We start from the raw sequence: 23,597 nt of genomic DNA, 5'->3' as shown, positions 1-23,597 counted from the left end.
AATTAGTCATGTATAAGTTTTCAGTCACATTGGATACCATTCTACATGTACATGAGATACTAATTATTTAATAAGAAAAGTTAAAAAAGTTTCCCTCTCTTCTTGGTAGGCATTCGAAAGGTTGAATCTATCCTAAATCCACAACCAAACATGGAACGAGAAATATGGTCAATCTAGATTTTTGAGTCTATGTAATCCTAATCGTGCATAATTTCCACATATGAATCACAAATTATCTAGATGGAACTCCAGATCTTAGGCACATATTATTCACATAAAATCATCACATAAACATATATACCAATAAATCACATGTTATATAATAGAATATACTAACTAACAATGGATCTCGGATGATTGGACGATATGTATTCTCTTTTCTTCGAGGCATATGGAATTTTCTCCACTTAGATAAAACTGATCCCATTACTTATTCTAGTTTATAAAAATAGTTTCGGGTTTTAAAAAAATGAGCAACGGTTTGAGTCTAAACACACTAGAAGGTATATTTAGTTCTTTCAAACCATTACTCTAATACCAACTTGTAACATCCCAAAAACCGAGCATACAGATCGTCCTTTTAAAATCAGAGTATGAAATTACTAAAAAGGTGGTTCCATCCATAACATCAACAAACACAGTATCACTGGAAACATCATCAAAACATAAAACTAAATCCTTGTTATTTAAGAAGAGTCATTAAAGATAAACATAAAGTAGATGTCATGCCCCCGAGAATATCCAGACGTCCCAATCAAATGCGCTCCATGCCCTTCTGACCTAAAGAACCTACAACTAAATTAATAAAATAACAATTGTAAGCCTAAGGCTTAGCAAGTAATTATAACACTCACCCATTATACAGATCATATACAATACACATAATAACACATAAACATCAAGTAATAAATCACATATTGCTTACAATCTACCACATAATATATGCTAGCATATTCTGAACCACTTGTTAGATTTATATGCTCAAGAATCATTATTGAATGATATTGCTAATAACATATGATCCTATAGGGTCACACCTTAATCAAGTTGGAACACATTAAATATTTATTATTAATAAATATAATCAAGTCTTGTATTTAATTAGGGATTTTTTTTCATAAATATAATATGTCAAAATGTCATAACTAGCTATTATGTCATAAGGTATGATATAATTAGCCATGTATAAGTTTTCAGTCACATTGGATACCATTGTACATGTACATGAGATACTAATTATTTAGTAAGAAAAGTCAAAAAAAATTCCCTCTCTTCTTGGTATTTCATGTAAGTATAAATAGATGTGTTAGACTTTCATTTTGGCTACTCTCCCCCTTAGAAAAAGAAAAAGAAATTGTGAGCTCTCATCTCTCTCCCTTTTGTCATTCTTTTGAAGCTAGTTGCAAGTGTTGGTGCTCTTTTGTGTTTCTCCTTTAGTGTTTACTTGTGTTAAGAACTTAAAGGCTTAAGAAGATTAATATACAATAAGGGAACTAGCATTCCAAGGTTCCTTACTCTTGGTGGTGGATAATTGTAGAGAAGATCAAACTTCTTATCTTTACCATCTACATCAACATCCCAATTCCAAGTGGGCTCAAAGGCTCCAAAGGTTGTCAATCTAAAACACACTATGGTTGTTTTAATATTATTCTAAATATATGTAAAAGGATCCCTGATGGTTTTGTTTTTAGGTCTAAAATAAACTAGTTGTTTTATTAATGTTTATGTTTCTGTTTTTAAGAAAATCTCTCTATTTGAAGTATCAAAACCTATCAGTGGTATCAGTGCCATCTTTTATATGTTATAATGATTTATTTTGTTTGATAATATTTGGTTTTTTGAAAAACAGACATGGATTTCTTTTAGCTAAGATATGTACATATTTATATTCTTTGGCAACTTGTTGTTTAAAATTATTTATTTTTATATAACTATTTTTCCATGCATTTTAGTTATATAAAAGTTTTCTTAAAAAAACAAAGTGTTGTTTATTTAATATGTTGATGTTGTTTATAAACAAACCATTGGGAAATTTTTGGTTGTTATTTATTTATTCATATAATGATGTAATATATAAATATATATTATTTCATTTTTTTCATTTTTGTATGTAATAAATTAGTTTAGACCAGTTTGTTTATTTTTTACATAAATGTAAGAAGATAGAGCTCATGAAGACCTTTTCAAGACATGGAGTTTTGAAGACCCTTGAATTGTCCTAATAAGTCTTTTATGAAATGACTTAATAATTGTTGTGATGGCTCACAATAATTATTACTAAAAATGGCTTTGTTTATATACTTTATAATGTATGTTTGTGATGGTTATTTTTGCTGCTATATAATTTTATATGTATAAAAATGTGTTTACCATGCTAAATGAAACTTTGACAAAAATAACATCAAGTTCGAGTTTGAAATTTTAAATAATAAAGTTTCAACATAAGATATGTATAAAAAATTGAGTTTTTTTTTTTATTAAAAAGAGTTTTATTTTAAAACTCTTTAAATAGCCAACCTTTTAAATATTTAAAAAGGTTTAAAATGTTTTTTTTAAACTAAAACTAACTCCATAATTTTATAATAAAATGAAGTTTTGTTAAAAAGTTAAAAATCGGTTCCTATCGTTATAACGTCGAGTTTAATATTGGAAATTAATATTAACCGGTAAAACTGAATATAAGATATTAATTTAACTTTATACTTTTGGAACCATATATAATGTACTATGTAATGTTTTATGCATGAAATATTTACAAAATGTTTTAAAATACGAGAATAATAAAACATTTATAAAGCCTTTATATCAAAATTCCAAATCTATGCCATCCACTTAAATATCACTCGTGCATCATTCGTATAATACTTGTGGATTTTGGGTCACCTTCTCCATTTGGATTTTCCTATGATGGTCGGGGTGTTTTACATTTTCTAATGGGATAAAGGTGACCTAACCATTGGTAAAGTATAATTAACAAGATATTTGAATTGGGTGATTTAATCATGAATCTTATTTAATAAAGGTCACCTAACCATGAGAGACTTGAGGAATAAATGGGATTAACATTGATGGGTTATGAGCATTACATCATTCCTATGGTGTACATGCAACTCTAATTGCTTTGATCTAGGTTTTCTACTATGAACACAACAACATTGAATACCAAAGCATAAACCCTAGATCTAATATGCTATTATCGAAATTGACATAAGATTAGGGTTAGAAACATTACCTTGATTGTTATGTAGCAATAACAATCACAATCCTTCTTGATCTTGACTTCTGAAAGCTTAGTGCCTAAAGTGTTGCACCTCTAATGGAGTCACAAACACCACTAGCAACAAGATGACTTAGGAGAGGAAGGAGGAGCACCAAAAAACGTCCAAGATATTCCAAGGAATGCTTAGCCGTGTTTTTGGGAGCCCTAGGGGTCTTTATATACTTGTAAAGGCTGCTAGGGTTTCAAGTGAAACCCTAATTCTATGCTTAGCCCTTAAGCATCGCATGGAGTCCCTCTAGAAAGACCTTGGACGAAAATCATATGGGCTTCCCATAGATTTCGTCCAATGCCCTTTCCATTAGGAATCCATAGCCCAATTTGCAACTATCATATAATTGCAATATTAGTCCCATTCATTTAATTAATCTCTTTTAGCCACCAAATTAATTCTTAATTAATTCTTGACTAATATTAGTTAAACAATATGATTTATCATTTAATATATTATTCACATAATATATTAATAAATCATAATTAATTCTCTTTCTCCTTAATTCATCCTATCAGTTGCTATGGTGAAGGCAACCCAAAAGGACCATGCTCATAATCGGGTCAAGTACATACCAAAATAGTTATGGGCTTAGACACCTAATCCAACAGTCTCCCACTTGGATAAGTCTAATAACTATTTGCACGTACGGCTTCAGAACCTGATCAGCAATCGTAGCTTTCAAAAGCCGCTGTCAACTCTGATCTTATCAGTAACACGTCCTTTAGATAATGGATCATATATTCCTCCATTCTAGATATCGTAGGAACTGAGACATGGATTTAATCATACTCTCTGTTCATGTGTTGTTTCCTGAAGATATTAAAATGAATCTTATTATTTTGTAGATGACTACCTCAACTATAACCTCCTCCTCTCTCACCATCCGTTCCATCCTCGAAAAAGAAAAACTAAGTGGACCAAATTTCTTGATTGGTTCAGACAACTTAGTATTGTCCTCAAACTTGAGAAAAAGGACTATGTCCTTGATGGACCTATCCCAAATGAGCTCCCATTCAATGTCGCCGAGCCATTAAAAATGCTCGAACGAAACATGTCAATGATTCGCTTGAGGTGGCTTGCATCATGCTTGTCGTAATGTATTATGAGCTTCATAAAACCTTTGAGTCCCGTGAAGCATTCAAAATGTTTGAAAATTTGAAAACCATGTTTCAGGTTCAGTCTAAGCAAGAAAGTTTTGATATCTTAACTGCTTTGATCGGCTGCAAAATAGTCGAGGGTTCTTCTGTGAGTGCACATGTACTAAAGATGAAAGCTTACACTAAGCAACTTTCTCACCTTAGATTCCTAATTGGGGATGAGCTAGTGACTGATGTGATCCTAGCCTCATTACCAAAGTCCTTTAATAAATTTCTGATGAACGTCACAATGAATGATTAGGATAAAAGCATTAATGAGATGCATTCAATGCTAAAAAATGATGAGGGAAATATCAAGAAATCTGGAAATCAAGTGTTAATGACCCGTGAGGGTCAAATCTCCAAGAAGAAAAGTGGTAATGATGCTGGTAAGGGGAAAGGCAAGGGAAAATGAAAGGGTCAAGGGAAGCCTCCTGGTACCAACCCTACTCCAAAGCCTAAACCTGCTACTGAATCTTATTGTTTTCACTAATGAAAAAGGACACTGGAAGCGTAACTGCCCCAAATACTTGGAGGAACTTAAGAAAAACAAGGCCAACATGATTGGCACCTCAGGTATATATGTAATTAAATTATATGCATTTTTTACTAATTCTTGGGTATTCGATATTGGAAGTGGTACTAACATCTGCAATCATTTGTAGGGACTAAAGAATGTTAGAGAACTTTGAGATGGCAATATGGAACTGCATGTAGGCAATGAAACTTGAGTAGCCGTCAAAGCCATGAGGCAATATCATTGTTTACTTCCAAATGGTCTTTATCTTATTTTGAAGAATTTTTATTATGTACCTAGTATAACTAGGAATATTATCTATACCTTTCGTTTGTATGAACATCATTTTTGTTATAAGTTTGACTTTGATTTTGGAAACATATATGTGTTTAAAGATAATATATTATCTTTTGAGACTTGTCCCAAGAATGGAATATATGAGATAGATTTAAATGGTTTATACAAAAGGACAATTCAATTTACAACTTAGCAAATAAGAAAACAAAGTCAGACTTAAATAAAACTTATTTATGGCATTGTCGCCTTGGGCACATAAACAAAACTCGCATCGCTATGCTTCAAAAGGAAGGAATCTTATAATCAATTGGCTCAGAGTCTTTTGATGTGTGTGAATCTTGTCTATGTGGCAAGATGACCAAGGCTCCTTTTACCAGCTTCGATGAAATGGCCTCGGATCGTTTAGGACACATACATGCGGACCTTTTAGGATAATAACCAAAAGAACTAAAAGATACTTCATTACACTGATGAATTCAATAGATTTGGATATGTGTATCTCATGAAACACAAACATGAAGCCTTTGATATCTTCAATGTATTACAAAATAAAGTACATAATCAGCTAGGAAAAACTATTAAAGCCATACGATCAGATTGTGGTGGTGAATATCTAATTTATGAATTTGATGAACATCTTAAGAATTATGGTATAGTGTCACAAATCACTCCACCTGGAACACCACAACATAATGGTGTCTCCGAGAGGAGAAATAATACTTTACTTTATATGGTACGATCGATGATGAGTCATACTTCCCTTCTTTATTCATTATACGGTTATGACCTCGATACCATAGCCCGCATTGTAAACAGGGTCCCAATTAAAAAGGTCAGTAAGACACCATACAATTTATGGCATGGAAAGATTCCATCAATGTCTTACCTAAAAATTTGGGATTGTGAAGCCTATATTAAAAGAGAGACTTCTAACAAGCTTGAACCCAGATCTCAAAAGTGTATCTTTGTGGGATACCTAAAAGAAACCATGGACTATTACTTCTTCCAGAAAGAAGAGAACCGAGTATTCATAGCTCGAAAAGCAACATTTCTTAAAAATGACTTTATTATTAATAAAGAAAGTAGGAGCCCCATTGATCTTAAAGAAATTTGAAAAACACAACCTATTGTTGAGAATAATAGTCAATCAAGTATTGTGGAACCCGAGGCTATTATTCAGATGCTAAATAACACACCAGATGTACGATGCTCAAGTAGACCTCATTAAGAACCTGAATGATTTGGATTTGTCATTCCTGAAGAGGAAGTCTTCTTGATGGATCAATGTGAACCCATCAATTTTAAGGAAACTACTGTAGATCCAGAATCTGAAAAATAGCTTGAAGCCATGAGAGCTAAAATTCAGTCCATGAATGTTAATCAAGTATGGGACTTGGTTGACTTGCATCCTAACATTAGGACTGTTTGGAGCAAGTGGATGTTCAAGAAGAAGATCTACATGGATGAAAATGTACAAATATTCAAGGCATGACTTGTCGCGAAAGGGTATACTCAAATTCAAGGTTCTGACTATGAAGATACTTTCTTGCCAGTTTCCAAGATTAAATCTATTAGAATTATCATGGTCATAACTACATATGATGATTATGAGATATGAAAAATGGATGTCAAAACTAATTTCCTTAACAGATATCTTGAGGAAAATGTCTTTATGGAATAGCCTGAAGGTTTTGTCAACCCAAAAAAATCTAAAGAAGGCGTGTAAACTGAAGAAGTTCATTTATGGATTGAAATAGGCATCAAGGGTCTGGTATTATTGTTTTGATGAGAACATCAAAAAGTTTAGTTTGTCAGAAATCCCCGATAAGCCATGTATATACATCAAAGCAAGTGGGAACAATTTTTTTTCTAGTTCTATATGTCGACAACATATTACTGATTGGGAAAGATATCCCAACATTGAAAGAAAGCAATGCTTACTTTAGTAATTCCTTTCAAATGAAAGATCTGGGGGATGATACATACATACACTGTATTAGGATCTATAGAGATATATCCTAACAAATCATTGGTTTGATTCAGAGTACATACATTGACAAAGTCATGAAACACTTTTCAATGGATAACTCAAAACGAGAAATTATAGTTGGTACTGCCTGGACCATTCTTTCTAAGACATATTGTCCTAGTACAGACGATGAGATAAAAAGAATGATTCACACACTCTATGATTTAGTATTAGATTCAATTATGTATGCCATGACATGAAAAGGCCGGATGTAGCTTATGAACTGAGTTTAACCAATCGGTATCAAGCTAATCCTGGCGAAAAACATTGGATAGATGTAAAGAACATCCTTAAGTACTTGAGAAGGACTAAAGATATGTTCCTAGTTTATGTAGGAGTTAATTAAGAGCTTGTTGTAAGATGTTACACTGCTAGCTTCAAGACTGATCGGAATAACTCACAATCATAGTCGGTATACATGTTCACCCTCAATGGAGGAGTTATTGCCTGGATTAGTTCAATGTAAGAAGTGGTGCATTTTCTACAATAGAATCTGAATATATAGTTTCAACGGAGGCAACTCAAGAATTTTATTGGATGAAGAAACTCATCGGTGATCTGGATGTTGTCCTAAGCATCAAAAACGCCATTGAGATGTTTTGTGACAACACTGGTGTTATCGCTATCACAAGAGACCCGATGGTTACCAACAAGACTAGACACATACAACGAATTTTCAATTTCATTCATCAAGAATTGAACTTGGGAAATATATGCATCGAAAAGGTTCATACAAATGATAATCTATCAGATCCATTCACAAGGCCTCTTTCTCAAAACAAGTTCGAAGGCCATCCAAAAGGAATTGGTCTTCGATTATCTAGTGATTGGATTTAAATATGCACTTTAATAATATCCGGATATTATGAACGATGTAGCAATGACATGTAATCTTTATGGATATATGATATATCTCTTTTGTATTAATGTTATTGTGTTCTATGTTAGCATGTTTTTGATCCTTGAATAATTTAACTTATTCTAAATTATCCGTAGCCAATCACTGTTGTCGGAGAAACTATGAATCAAGACTAATATGAATCGGATTGGTTGATTTCATGAGATGAAATTGAAAGGTGTTGCATACAAATTCATATGTACTTTTTAGGAGAACAACTATTGGATATGACTCGCTTCAAGAATCACTTCATGGATCGTTATCATAAGTGAATCTTGAACAAAGGTAAATATCTTTATGTCTTTCGATTTTAGATACATATTAGGGACTCAAGTATAGGGATTGTTGTGCTTTGACATGGTTTAACGTTGTTCATAACCGTGCAGTTATAAAAGCCATCATTAGGTATAGCGTAAACTATACAAGAGAGTGTATGTAGTCAAGATAGGATTTGGTCCTCTTATGTGTTGAAATTTAGACATCTAAGGCACCTTACTTAAAGTTGGATGACAAATAAGAATGATTACGTTCCATGTCTCATGTACAAAATGATGTCTGAAACAAAGAGAATATTGATACACTTACTTTATACATCAATTGTAGCTTTGTGCTCCTAGAATTGGATGTTTATTGATGACACCATTCGTTTATAGTTAGAAGCAATAGCCCTTTGCTAGATGTCAGCTACTATCTATATCAATCCATAATGAATCTTGTGCAAGTAGGAGATTGTTGGATCTATATTCTCAACAATCATTATTGAATGACATTGTTAATAATATATGATCATATAGGGTCACACATTAATCAAGTTGGCACATATTGAATATTTATTATTAATATGATTATTAATAAATATAATAAACTCTTGTATTTAATTAGGGAAAATTATTTTTTCATAAAAATAATATATCAAAATGTCATAACTAGCTATTATGTCATAAGGTATGATACAATTAGTCATGTACAAGTTTTTGGGCACATTGGATACCATTATACATGTACATGAGATGCTAGTTATTTAATAAGAAAAGTCAACAAAGTTTCCCTATCTTTTTGGCCCTTAAAGTTGTAGGTTTGAGAAGGAGTGGGAGTTTGCTTGTCAACCACCCTCTTATACATACCTTACTTGTAAGAAAGCTCCATCTTGCGTTAAATGAAAGTCTGGGCTCCTAGTCTTGCATGTAAGTATAAATAGATGTGATGGATTTTATTTTGGCTACTCTCCCCTTTAGAAAAAGAAGAAGAATTTGTTAGCTATCATTTCTCTCCCTTTTTCCTTTCTTTTGAAGCTAGTTGCAAGTGTTGGTGCTCTTTTGTGTTTCCCTTTTAGTGATTACTTGTGTTAATCACTTAAAGGATTAAGAAGCTCAATATAATACAAGGGAAATAACATTCTAAAGTGCCTTACTCTTGGTGGTGGATACTTGTAAAGAAGATCAAGCTTCTTGTCTTAATGGTCGACTACCTACCCACATTCGGACCTTCAGTGGTGTAACATACACAAAACATCACATAGTCCACATAATAAGTAAGTTCATGAGAACTCACCCCGTTAGAAGACAATATAGAATCCACATGCTCAAGCTGGAGGTATCAAGTCTTCCACATATATTTTATACTTCTTTATCGAGTCCTGATTTATTTAAAAAATAATCCAGGAGCAAAAGGCCATTTTCCCTCTCTAAGACCCAAATCCAACCAATATGTATTACATGATGTAGGCTATGTTTTTAACCGTAGAACATAGTTAAAAATCAGGTTTCATGGGTAAAAAGGAGTTGCTTCTTGGTTCAAGGCACCAATAAAAAACCAAATGAGTTAAAATCAAGTACTAGTCCTAGCTACTTGCAAAAAGGTCTGAAATAGATCCAAGGGCTCGAAAACTAACGGGATTCATTCAATACGTAAAAACTTGGTAAACACGCAAAAATGGAACTCCGAGAGCATTTCGGGATGCATATTTTTTTTTTCAGAAGCACGATCTTATTTATAGGAGTCAAAGGCATACAAATGAGCTTAATCATGGCTGGAACTTATCAAACTCGGCAAAAAACATTTTGGAATAAAATCTCGCTATAAGAGAGCATATGAGATTTAAAAGGCATTTTGGAGTTGTTTGCTTGGTTTTAGCTGTCCAATCTTAATATCAGATATTAAAGGGACTAGTGAAATCATTAGAAAGAGATGAGAAGGTTTAAAAATATTTATCTTAACACAAAACATTCCAAAACTCAGAATCCCGCTATAATGGGTTTTCCGGCGGTTTGAGAGTTATTGGAGGTTGTTCCAGCCACCACAACACCAGAAAGGGGCTGGGGGAGACACTAGGGACTGAGTGAAGTCGAATCATACCTTTTAGATGGTCGGGTTTGAGTTACACATTCATTTATCCTCCTGAAACCCTAGACGATGACTCCAAGCTTCACAACCCTCACTCTCTCGATATAAGGAAAAAGAAAGGGTGAGGTTGGCTTCTTATGAACGAGACTAAGCACAAAAGAGGTTGGGGATCAAATTTCTTTCAAAAAGATCGAGATTCACAGGCTCCAGAATGGGAAAATGCAGCATAGACGTCAGACGTTGCGTCGATGTACAGGGAAGAGGGCAATCAGATTTTTCGAATTTGGTAGATCCTCGAAAATCCCCATGCTGACACATTACACCTCCAAACCTAGTTTTTTTTACAAAACTAATTTCTAAAAATTACCAATTGGATTCTAAACTGATATATCCTATTTAGTTCAAATAAATTGATTTATTTTAATAATAATAATAATAATAATAATAATAATAGTAATAATAATAATAATTATTATTATTATTATTATTATTATTTTTACGATAAAAGGAATTATGTATTGGGAATCGGGAAACGGGTATTAAACACGACCATTACCATTCATGTTACAGACGGTTCCCTAATATCCTTGCAAAAACATTCAACTTGGAATTCTATACTGCAACCAATAATCAACTCGAACGATAAACTCTGCAAGACTGGAAAGCCATCAGTCTGGAACCTTATAATTCATACACAACGGCTGGCGATCATTCTTCTGATGTACACATCCCTTAGTCTATATGACTAGGAATACTTCTATACCATGCTGAAATAAGCACTCAAAATATTATGATCACAACAACTTCCTGACAAGTCATCACTAATCCTCCTCTCCCACGAGCGTATCAACGGTCGAACCAAAACCTCACGTGATAACCAAACTTCCATATCAGCTCAGGTGCGCAACCACCTTGCTAAATCATCCAAGAGTTCTACAAAGAACACCATGGTTTAAAGTTCCTAGAACCAATACTCCATCACTGGTAGCCCAACTCCTAATGAACAAATCTCATAAATAAAATAGGGGTCCATAATGCAGTATCTCGACAAGGACCTTCCGAGGTGCATCCATCATTTTCCAACAAGTCAACATCTACCAACACATGATCTAAAGCATGTCGGCCACTGAGTCTCCAATAGTCTTTCCATAATGCTCAAACACCCAAACCATGTCAAGAAGGTTAACAAACCAAGACCTAAGAGTCTTAACAACAAAACTATCGGGTCCAACCCACATAAGTTGTATACATGTTGGTTCACGATACGACGTGACACTATCTAACCACTAGAATGAGAAGCTACGGTACCATACCATTCTCGCCATCATTCCTCCATGGGTTTGAGTACTCACGACCAGCACCTCAGTTGGCCTATAGTCATTCGATCATCATCCCACTGACTTGCAGGAACCCAGTCAACATCCCTCCCAGTACCTTCTTACTATAATACAAGACATACTATTCTAAAATACATAAACCATCCCGAAGTCTAGGCTATTACTGGCGAAACACCAAACAAGAGCATAGTTGTATGTAGAAAGAAAATAAGATACACCGTCGGACGCTTGTTCCTACTTGAAAGAAAAAATTAGACAATAACCATGCAATAAAGTCAGACCAAGAGTTCTCAGGCTATCTTATCCAATTCACATGCAACCCTCACAAAACACTCGATGGACTACCAAGATTACACGTTCAATGAGAATACATAACCCGTCTCAGGTCTACTTCATTCCTTCAACTTTACGACTCTACCAAAAGAGTGAGATACTTAGCAATCTTCTACCTTACCATATGCAAACAGAACTTTATCCTCCTCGCAGTATCCAGCTGCAGTCTAATGTGGTATTACCATTAGACCTAAATAATTGACGACAACAAACCACTAATGCCAGCCCTCTAATCAACAACCAAAACCATATCCCAAACCTCATAAAAATATGAATATATCACTGACAGAACCTTGACACAAAGTTGCCACACTATCTGAACTTTCAACAATTTCTAATAAAAACCTTCGAACGACTCCAGTTGATGATGGGACTTACATCATTATTCTAGTGGCTTACAAACTCCTTTAATATCTCAACAGATAATTACATTATCTATCGGTACCTTCGTATCGTTACCTGTGATACAAAGAAACTGAGTGTGTCAGGTTGGGAAACCTGGTGAGCACATAGGGTTTTCAACTCACAATATTATAATTATATAATCTTCAACATTTAAATAACCCAGTTACCCCATTCCCATTATTCTCACTTCCTAATCTTATAATGATGATATCGAGAGATCTTTTCTAAAGGATCTTTGACAGCAGTCATCTATATTTCCCTAAGTGATTAGGAACGGTAGTAGGATGATACTTTGGATACAACACGATAGTACATTAGTACTTTGGGTAAACACGATAGTACAATAGTACTTTGAATAGGCATGACAACACAATGGTACTTGGTTAGGCATGAAAAATCACGGCTTCCACTAATCTATCATAGTCACTATCTCACACAGCTCTATCACAACCTCTCATTTATTATTTTACATAGCCCTTTACTACCCAATCATATTATTTAGTATGATAAAATATATATAGTTTAATCAAGTATTAACTATATCACGTTGTACATATATAACAAACACAGAAAGACAGGGCACAGAGCATTTAAGCATTTAGGATACTTGTATATATGTGTAAGTTGAAAGTAACTATGCACTCACCTGACTTAGGTGGATGAATGGTGATTTCAGTAGCGCTTCGCTTTGCACTTTCAAAAGACCTAGACGCATAAAGTACTAAGCCTTAGTCTAGTTTTATAATCTTGGAGACTATATAAATAGTCTAGATTCCTCAATAATGCTAATGTCTACATCAAGATCTATCAAGTAAGGAATAACCCGGTAGGATCATATCAGAGGTAGGTCCGTTTGGTATACAAAGGATACTGTTTGGAAATCTCACTTAAAGCACCTCACTAAATCCAACCGAGACATCACTCCCGTAAGTAGAATGATCAGTATAATGAATTTGGAATCATTGATAAATCTTAATTATAGGTTCATAATAACGACTATGACTATAATTATAAGTTACACTTAAAACAGAGTAAGTGTAGCTCAACATACAGAGTATTCTGATGAAAATTGGTAACTATGCGGGAAGAACTCTGACCCGAGAGCTTCTACTCTCCAGCTATCTAATACCGCAGGGCCTCGCTAAAGGGGTCGGTGTGACATCCCCATTTTCACGGCCATAAAAGACCGATTTTGTTTATGCTTTATAAAAATCAGAGTACTTCTTTTAATAAAAATCTGGCGGAATTTGTTCCCAGGAAAACATGACAAATACGTTATCAAAGCATTTCCGAAGAAATGTATTTTTATTCATTTTAAAACATTTGGGATGTCATCGTCAATATAGAAACATAAGCATAAACAAAACTTACATTCATTTACACTAGTGATCTACATCTCTTTTAAATCTCTCAGTGTAAAGTAACTTCATATCGACACCTGTCATACAAATAAACTGAGTGGGTCAGGTTGGGAAACCTGGTGAGTACATAGGGTTTTCAACCCACAATAATATAATTATTAGGTTTAGTCATCAAACAATTAACCCAATTACACATCCCCATTATCTGATTTACTCTTAAGGATCTACCCTAAGAATCAGCTATCTCTTGTTCATTCATTCCTAAGGATCGTCCTAAGGAATCGGCACGAAGTCCATCGTTACCGGGGGTTTAGGCACTAAGTCTGCATAGTCGCCAGGGTTTATACAACAGGCACTAAGTCCGCATAGTCGCCAGGGTTTAGGCACTAAGTCTGCATAGTCGCCAGGGTTTATACAACATGCACTAAGTCCAGATAGTCGCCAGGGTTTAGGCACTAAGTCTGCATAGTCGCCAAGGTTTATACAACAGGCACTAAATCCGCATAGTCGCCAGGGTTTTGGCACCAAGTCTACATGATCGCCAAGGTTTAGGCACCAAGTCTGCATGATCACCAGGGTTTAGAGTACACCGGGTGAACACATCGTTCACAACACCTACTGGTTGCGAGCCTGCTAGTGTTCCACTGGACTGTCTAGAATAGTTCGTGGTTGTCATCCATACTCTGCTAGATGACGAGGACATCATTTGGGAAAAAAGGCTTCTCACATCGTCCACCTCTCACCCTTACCTCATGGTCTATATCACCTCTCAACTCATCATCCAACTCATATTTCATCTACCCATGTTTTACCCAACATATTATGTAGATATAAATACATATACAGTTTAAATCATATAAAATTTGTATAAAATCGTTCCTCCAGCATAGATAGCAAGTATACAGATAATATGCACACATAGCACGTAATTTATATAAAATACTTCATATCTATGTGTAAGATGAAAGTAACTATGCACTAACTTGAAAAGGTGGTGACTCGGTACTCGGACAGCACTTCGTTATCTCAAAACAATTTTCCCTTGACAAAACCTAGTATCAATACCACTAGGGTTTAGTCTAACGTTAACTGCGACTAATTAATAGTCTAGCTATTATTATTATTATATAAGCGTTAAACAACACTCTATATAACTCATAATAATAGCCCAAATAATTATTTTAAGGTCCTAATAATGTTACTATAATTATTTAAAAGCTATATTAAAATTTGCATAGGCATAGCTCACTTACAGCGGGTTTTATAGAAAAACCGGGCTTCGCTTGGAGTAGCGTTTCCGAACCGAAAGACCCTTTTTCTCGGGACTCCGGGAGCCTCGGGGCTTCCTTCGGGTGCTAGGAGGTTTACCTAGGCTTAGGGGGGGGGGGGTTAGGAACCTTTAGAGAGAGAAAGAAGTTAGAGAGAGAGTGAGTTTTTGGGGTAAGAAAGAAGGCAACCTCGCACTTCTATTTATAGTGGCTGAAACCCCGATTTACGCTGGGCGTAATGCATCTACAAGCAGTACGTTGGGCGTACTTCGGTTACGCTAGGCGTACTCTTCGGATAAGCTTTGGTATGCATGCCTCAAACTTCAAAAATTCATAACTTTCGCATACGAGCTCCGTTTTCGACGTTCTTTATATCCACGCGTATGTGAGACTATGCTCTACAACTTTCATTTAGACTACGTAGGCTAATTTTGATTATATTATTTTTAGTAGGCCGGGACAGGAAAACTCCCTTATAAAATCATAACGTCTTCATCCGACGTCCGTTTTCGTCTGTCTTTTTATCGTTACGCTACTATTAACGAGATCTTCGATTCTCGTTTAGGTTGTGTCGGCTAAAACCGCTCGATCTAATATTCAAACTTCGGGCTGTACACTGCTAAGTCGAAACTTCGAAAAATCATAACTTCCTCATACGAAGTCAGATTTGGGCGTTCTTTTTATGGACACTCTCAGTTTAACGTATTCTACGACTTTCGTTTAGGTCGCTAAGGCTAAAAGTCGCTCTATCATAAATTCACTATTTACGCTTCCCGGTGCCGTGCCGGTTTTGCCGAAAAACTTCGACAGGCCATAACTTCTTCGTTATAACTCGAATTTCGGTGTTCTTTAAGACTTCGACAGCCATAATTCACTATTTACGCTTCCCGGAACCCGTTGAGACATATTCTACAACTTGGTTAAGATTATTTATTTTAAATAATCTTTTGTCGAAAAGTCGTTTTCGACCCCAATTATCTCTAAATTGACTAGCCCGGATCTACGGGCGTTACAGTCGGGGACTCGAGAGTAAAAAGGGATAAAGCTAGAAACGTTCTAGAGATAATTGGAGTGAAGGGGGTGAAAATTAAGGCTGAAAAGCACAAATATATATAGCCAAGAACTAAAGGCGCACCACGCCCTATGTTCCCTGCGCATCACGCATATGGTTGGCTAGGGTGACGTGTCGCTTTCTATATGGTGCCACATGTCGCATTTATGTGGAGCGTCAGAAGCTCGTCGTGCGTTTTACCGCTGCACGCGAAATTTCTAGTTTTCTAAATAAATTCATAACTTCTTAATATGAGCTCTGTTTTCAATGGGTTTTATATCCACACGTATCTATCGACAAGATCTACGAATTTCATTTACACTCCATAGAGTAGTTTTGAATTTATTTTTAAAGTTATATTTTTAACAGACTTAGACTGTTAAATTCCATTAAAAATTAATAACTCTCTCGTCCGACGTGCGTTCCCGACTATCTTTATATTGACAGATTTCTATTAATAAGATCTTCGATTCTCGTTTAGATTATTTTTCCTAACAATTGACCGTTCTAAATTTCGATATCAGTGTTGCACATTGCTATGCTCAAACTTAGAAAAACCATAACTTCCTTTCACAAAGTTAGATTTAGGCATTCTTTATATGCACTCTCTCAGTTTAATGACTACTATGACTTTCGTTTAGATTACTTATGTTAATAGGCAACCTAATTCCGTTTCATTATTTACGACATACTGATTGAACGCGAATCTTCAGAAGATCATAACTTCTTCACTCGAAGTCGGATTTCAGAGTTCATTATATGTATGGAATCCTTGTCACATACACTATAAATTTGCTTAAGACTATTTATCCTAAATAATATTTTATCAAAAAGTTATTTTTAACGCCTATTATACCTTAATTGACTAGCCCGAATCTGCAGATGTTACATAACAAGGGTCTGACCTGGTAACCCAACATACTCATATCGCAAATTCTTCTGATCCATGACGTCGAAACTGAAATTTGAATTGTCCTTCGATCCATTACTCATGACTCTCAGTTCTCCCTTACTTAGTGTTCAAACTATCACTAACCGTCAACCACCATGTAACATCCCGAAAATCATGACATAATTTTTTTTTGCTTTTAGATTAGTAAATCGTTAATACATATGTTTCCTATAAAACGAAGATAACCAAGATTTAACAAAACATCATCAAATCAGAGTAATTCACAGAATGCGGAAACATGTGGTGTGTGCTCTGCAATCATCCCGAGCTCTTCCAATTGAAAATCGGAGTACCTGAAACATAAGCTGAAAACCATAAGCATAAAGCTTAGCGAGTTTTCCAAAATACCATACAACATACAACCACATATTATAATGCAACATACATATAGTTGCCATAGGCTCCCCCATGGTATTTATTTGGAATGTCTTGGGTTCCCTCATGGTCTTTACCTGGAATGCCATGGGCTCCCCCATGATCTGATATCCAAGTGCCACGGGCTACCCCCGGGCTCTTCCATGCAAGTATCACAGAGACAACTAGCATGCCACATAACAAGTAATGGGTCGACATTAGTGCCTTCGACCCATGGATATAGTGAGAAGACTCACCTCAATTAGCTGAGACCCGCAGATACTCTCTGACTGCAGACTCGCTAACAATCCTGCGCTATCAATTGCCCAAAACATCAAATTAATAACTGGGTCACGACTTACCCTAAGAGTCCAAACAAGGGCAAAAGACCTTTTTACCCTTCCCTATGTTGTGCCCAAGGCCTACGCCCAAACCAATAATCCAAAAGGCCCAACTTCTATATAAACATCAAAGGCCCAATTATGTCCTAATTTTCCAAATTGGGCCTCCAAAACCCCTTTATGGGCGTAACATCCAAAGGAGCCCAAAAGGTACCAACCAAAAGGCCAAAAAGGATATAATGGCCCAACAAGGCCCAAACTATGAAAACCCTGTTGGATTAGATGTCTAAGCCCATAACTATTATTGGTATGTACTTGAACCGAGAGTAGCATGGTCCATTTGGGTTGCATATCATCAGGACAATTTGTTAGAATGGATTCTTGAGAGAAAGGTTATATATGATTTATATATTATAAGTTTTAATATATTAATATGAAATCATATGGTTTAATTAGTATTGATCAAGAATTAATTTGGAATTAATTTAGTGATCAAAAGAGACTAATTAAATCTATGGAGACTAATTATGGTAATTAGTTATATTTATATGTGTTGGGCTTATGATCCATGTTGGACCAAGTTTATGTATGGATACATAATGGGTTGGGCCACATGAACCATGGATCATAACACCCATGGGTATGGATTTGGGTTATACCCATGACCCTTGGAATCCTACATATAAATAGGTGAGTACAAAGCCAAAAACGCCACTCATGCATGTTCTTGGAGTTCATGGGTGTTTTTGGGTGCATGGAATTCTCTCTCAAGTTCCACTTTTGTCCATGATGTGTTGTGACTTCATTTGAGGCTTCCACACTATTGGGGCTAAGCTCTTAAGGCCAAATACATCAAGACTTCAAGCTACATAAAAGGTATGTTACCCTAACTAGTATCTTATATGGTTTATGTCAAATGCATGCTAGTTATAGATTTAATGCCTTGGAAACCATTTGCATGTATAGTTAGTGAAAACATAGATTCAATGTATTTCGGGTTGTATGTGCACCATAGGATGTTGTAGTATACAAAACCCATCAATGATATCAGAGCCAGATTGTTTTCAATTATACTTGATGCTACTTGCTTGGAAATGCCTTAAAAATCGATTTTTTGCTGTTCTGGACAGTGGACTCGCCGAGTCCACTGATGGACTCGCCGAGTCCAAGGCAAAAACTGACCAACTCGCCGAGTTTGTTCATACACTCGACGAGTTGGTGCTCCAGAATGCAGATTTTCGAGGTTTTTGGCTAGAATTGGACTAGGATCGTTACCCTAAGCTGTTTTTGAACTTATAAACCTGTTTTTGATGTGGTAATGATCATACTAATCCAATTCAAAAGATAATTGTCAAAAGTTTCATGTTTTGTATTAGTTTAATGGTTAGGCTAATTACATGAAAATTGTTTGATTTGAATTGTCTTGTTCATATGAGTTTAATCTAGATCATAGAATTATTTGACATGTTTGTTAGTTTATTAGATGATCTAAATGGCCATTAATGGATTCCATAACTTGTCCTCAAGTTATGGAAAACCAAAAGTTTTTCTTGTTAATGAGTCTTTAAAAGTCATAAGTTATGCAATTAAAGAGTCTTTTCCCATAAATTGTTTTATGAGGTCCATAACTTGTCCTCAAGTTATGGATTTTCAAGAGTCTTGCCATTAAAATCCATATTAAACTCATATGTTATGGATTCCAAAGGTTTTTTGAATTGTTCAAAACTTGCCCACAAGTTTTGGAATTTGTAAATGTAGAGTCTTCTTTAGACACATTTAGTTCCAAACTCTAGAATTTTAAAAGTTTAAAATTCAACCCTTATACTATTATAACATTATAGGTATAATATTTATATATATGTATAAGAGTAAGTTAGTCTTACCGTTAGTAGGCCTCATTCACGAAGTCGATCTATAAGGGGGGTATAAGGTTACTGCCTATAAAATGACAGTTTAATGGGTGTCCACTCTCACCCACCGCTTCCTTAACTGGTGGAGGGTCGTTAGCCGAACGGGTTTGACAGGACATTTAAATTTTCATTAAAAGTATAATGATAAATACTAAGTAATTAAACTCTTATAAATTCCCAATCTTAGTTACTTAGGAAAATGTGAATTTGGTGCTAACCCATGAAATTTCACTTTGCACCTTGTTAAGTCGTTAGTGGAGCGTGTGTGGTTAATCGACACACTAATCTGGGACTGATAATGTGTGGCAAAGGGTAGCTTGATGTTAATCATAGATCAATGGAGCGTGTATGGTTAACCGACACATTGATTAGGTGGTTGTAACATTAGGTGTACCAAGCTAATTTGCATGGTTATTCACAGCTTGTTTGTGATCCTCGGCATCCCAGTCACAAACTTAAAGGGTACAATCGAGATTTAAACATGCCATTGAATTGTTCAATGAATCTCAAAGGATCTAGGAGTTTCAATTCACTTAAAACCTAAAACTTTATTTTCGTTTTTCGTGGTGGAATTTGGTAAATCGTCATTTACCTACCTTCAAATATTTTGTAGCTTGGATTATGGCATCCCTCTTCCAAGTTATAAAATATTGTGTTGGGTCCTAGCCTTAATATTTCATATTGGGTGTTATATTAAGGACTTAAATCAACTAAACTTGAATTTCTCCCTCATAGATGTCTAGTTATGACAACTATGGTATTCCTTATCCTTTTGGATAAAGCTATAATAATGAAGATGATATCCCAAATGACAATCAAGGTGAAAGATTATTCCCTTTGTTGTGCATTAATGGGACTGGAAATCATACTTCACTTCCTCCACCTCCTCCAATTATTCTCCCTAACCCACAAGTTCTTGAAAAGTTCAAGGTCACTCAATCCCTATTGGAAAGCAGTGTCTATATGTACTCACATCTTGGAGATGAAGTCTCATATTGACAAGTTGGGACAGTTGGGTGTCGACGTCTCAAGGAAGTTGGCTGTTGACTGGGTTCTTCAGTCACTTTCCGAGTCATATAGTGAGTTCATTAAGGACTACTATGTGACAGACCACGACATGACCCTTAATGATCTTATCTATTTGCTTGTTGCTGCTGAATTAGCAATGATTTGGAACATTGGTAAAGCAAATTTGATTGGAAGATCTACTTCCCAAACTTCCATGGACATTTACAATGGTGACATTAGAAATCCAGAAAAGTCTTCTCTTCCCAATGGAAAGGGATCGATCATAGTCAACCCGGGTGACCCAATGGTAAAGAGAAAGGCTAAGTTTGAGATAGTCCCATGTACCATTACTAAAGAGTCCATATGTTTCTATTGCCAAAGGAAGGGGCATTGGTTGCGAAGCTGCTTTTTTTTTTTTACCTGAAAATTCACTAGGATGGTGAAAGTCAAAAATTTGACTATGCTTCATGAAAAGTCCACTATCTAACTCTATTAAGTTCCTATTTGGAGATTCTTATTACATGGTGTGACTAGGTCGCATTTTGATGTTTTGTAGAATCGGAAAAAAAAGAGGAAGCTTAGAAGAAGAGTATGTTGAATCTGATCGTGAAGATGGATTTCGATCGCATGATTCGAAGATCAGAATTGTTGCTACTTAAGAGTTATGATAGATTGCTTAGGAATAGATAACAACATAGTTTTCATATGTATGTGCATTGTAAGGATAAGTTTTTCCGCAATTTTTTAAAATAAAAGAAAAAATTTTGATTTTATTTATTTTAAGTATCCTTACAATGGCATTTGTGAAAATTGTTGTTTATATGATTCCATTGATAGCAATATTGGAAAATGGATTTGATTCTTTCGTTTGTGGTAGTGTCATAACTTACCAAATAAAGAAAGATTCTCATCAACCAGGTTTCAATTGGATAGAAACTTGGAATCATGCAACTTGTATTGTGTGATGAATGAGAACCTTTATCTTTGGGAAATTAAGACTAATTCTTTGTTCACATGTATATGTGAGTCAGGCGAAGGACTAGGGGATCGGGTACACTGGGTGTGTGCTGGTCCGGTCCACCACAAAGAACGATAAGACTATTCGTCATGATTTACTAAAGTTTAGTAAACATGGTTATGCTTACAAGTTTAAGTATAATTCTGAAACATTGGAAAATGTTCAATGTATGGCAGAACGAATGAGAAGAATCAAATTGGGCAGAAAGATAAAAGTTTCTCCAATCTGAAAAGATAGGAGAGTACTTGAGTATCGTGTTTTATGATCATCTTAATGATTATGAAAAACCATATCACAATTGATCCTCTAAGGACATCTTAGTGCATTTGTTTGACTAAGAAGAGGAATCGTGAATTGTTGAAATGGTTAAATCAAAAGATGAATCATACTTCGTTCCAAAATTGAGTCTTAGAGTAATACTCCAAGATCGAGCCTTGAGTAACATAATGTTAAGAAGGTTTAAAACACATATCAAATGTAGAGTAAAATGTTTTCTGCTCTTGTACATTTGAAATTGGTGAGCTGTGATGTTTTGGATAAAACAAAGACCAACTAAGGCCAATTGTGTGAAGTGTTTGTCTTGATAAGAATCCGCACTAACTCTTGAATATTTTCTTTGTCAAGGAATGGTTCTTGACAAGAGAATCTTATATGTCAAGAGGTCAGTGGGAGTCTTAAAGATCTTGGAAAGGTATCAAGAACTAATCAAGAGTATTGTTTATCACTAGCACGCGACTTGAGGTTTGTAACCTATCGTGTTGACATATTCTTGTTTATGTGCCCATTCCAGTTAAAGTTGACTATGCATATGGGTTCTATGAGTTCTCAATTGTTTGCATAACAACCTGGAAGCAATGATAGGCCCTTGTGCTACCGGGTGGCAAGAAAACTAAGATTAAACAAGTTCTGTCCACATGAATTTGGATTTGTCACTAACCTTGTCTTATGATTATGGTTATGTCAAATTTACATGGATAGGAACACATATACCATAAAAATCTAAGTGTCATAAGGTTTCTCTCCGATTCATGAAAATGATGGTGAGGAAACGATTTCACTAAGTAGATTTTAAGTAGATAGCAATTGTGATATTTGCATTCTCAAAGTCGTTAGTGGAGCGTGTGTGGTTAACCGGCACACTAACATGGACTAGTGAGAATGGTAAAAGGTCTAAACATTATGATTACGACATCCCTCTTCATAATTGTTTAGACACACATGTGGGCTATCTAAGGAAAGGTGTATGAAATCGGGAAGTTTCGATAAAGTCTTATCAAAGCATCTCGTATCAGAAATCTAAACTTTGGTAAGAAAGTCAATAAAGTATTGATTTCTAGAAGTCCAGCTGATTTCTGGATACATGTCAAAGCTAGTGGGAGCATAAGTGTTATGCTAATAATTATCATGTTAGTGGGAGCATGATTATTATGTTAGGTGTTTCAAGTTAGCAATGTTAATTATAGAAAACAAAAGTGTCAATTTGCAAAGTTGCAGGGTTTGGAAAGTTGATTTGCTATATGTAAAATCTCGTTTTAAGTAGAGTAATTAAACAATAAATCAGGAACCCCGTGAAGTAATTGTTATTATTATTTTATATTATTTGAGCTCAAAATTTAATAATAATTAGTGGGGTGTTGGTTTCGGGAAGCCAAATGACAAGAATTGAATCTCCGGGGGTGAAAGTGTAATTTTGGGACTTAATTTGTAAAGATTTTCGTAAGTCAAGGGGTATTTGGTATTCTTTTGGACTAAACATGAAAGGATTTA

The sequence above is a fragment of the Lactuca virosa genome, chromosome 4, assembly GCF_052849685.1.
Source record: "Lactuca virosa cultivar CGN04683 chromosome 4, Lactuca_virosa_CGN04683_v6, whole genome shotgun sequence".
NCBI lineage: Eukaryota > Viridiplantae > Streptophyta > Magnoliopsida > Asterales > Asteraceae > Lactuca > Lactuca virosa.
The sequence above is the reverse complement of the archived record's forward strand: the minus strand, read 5'-3'. Positions refer to the sequence as shown.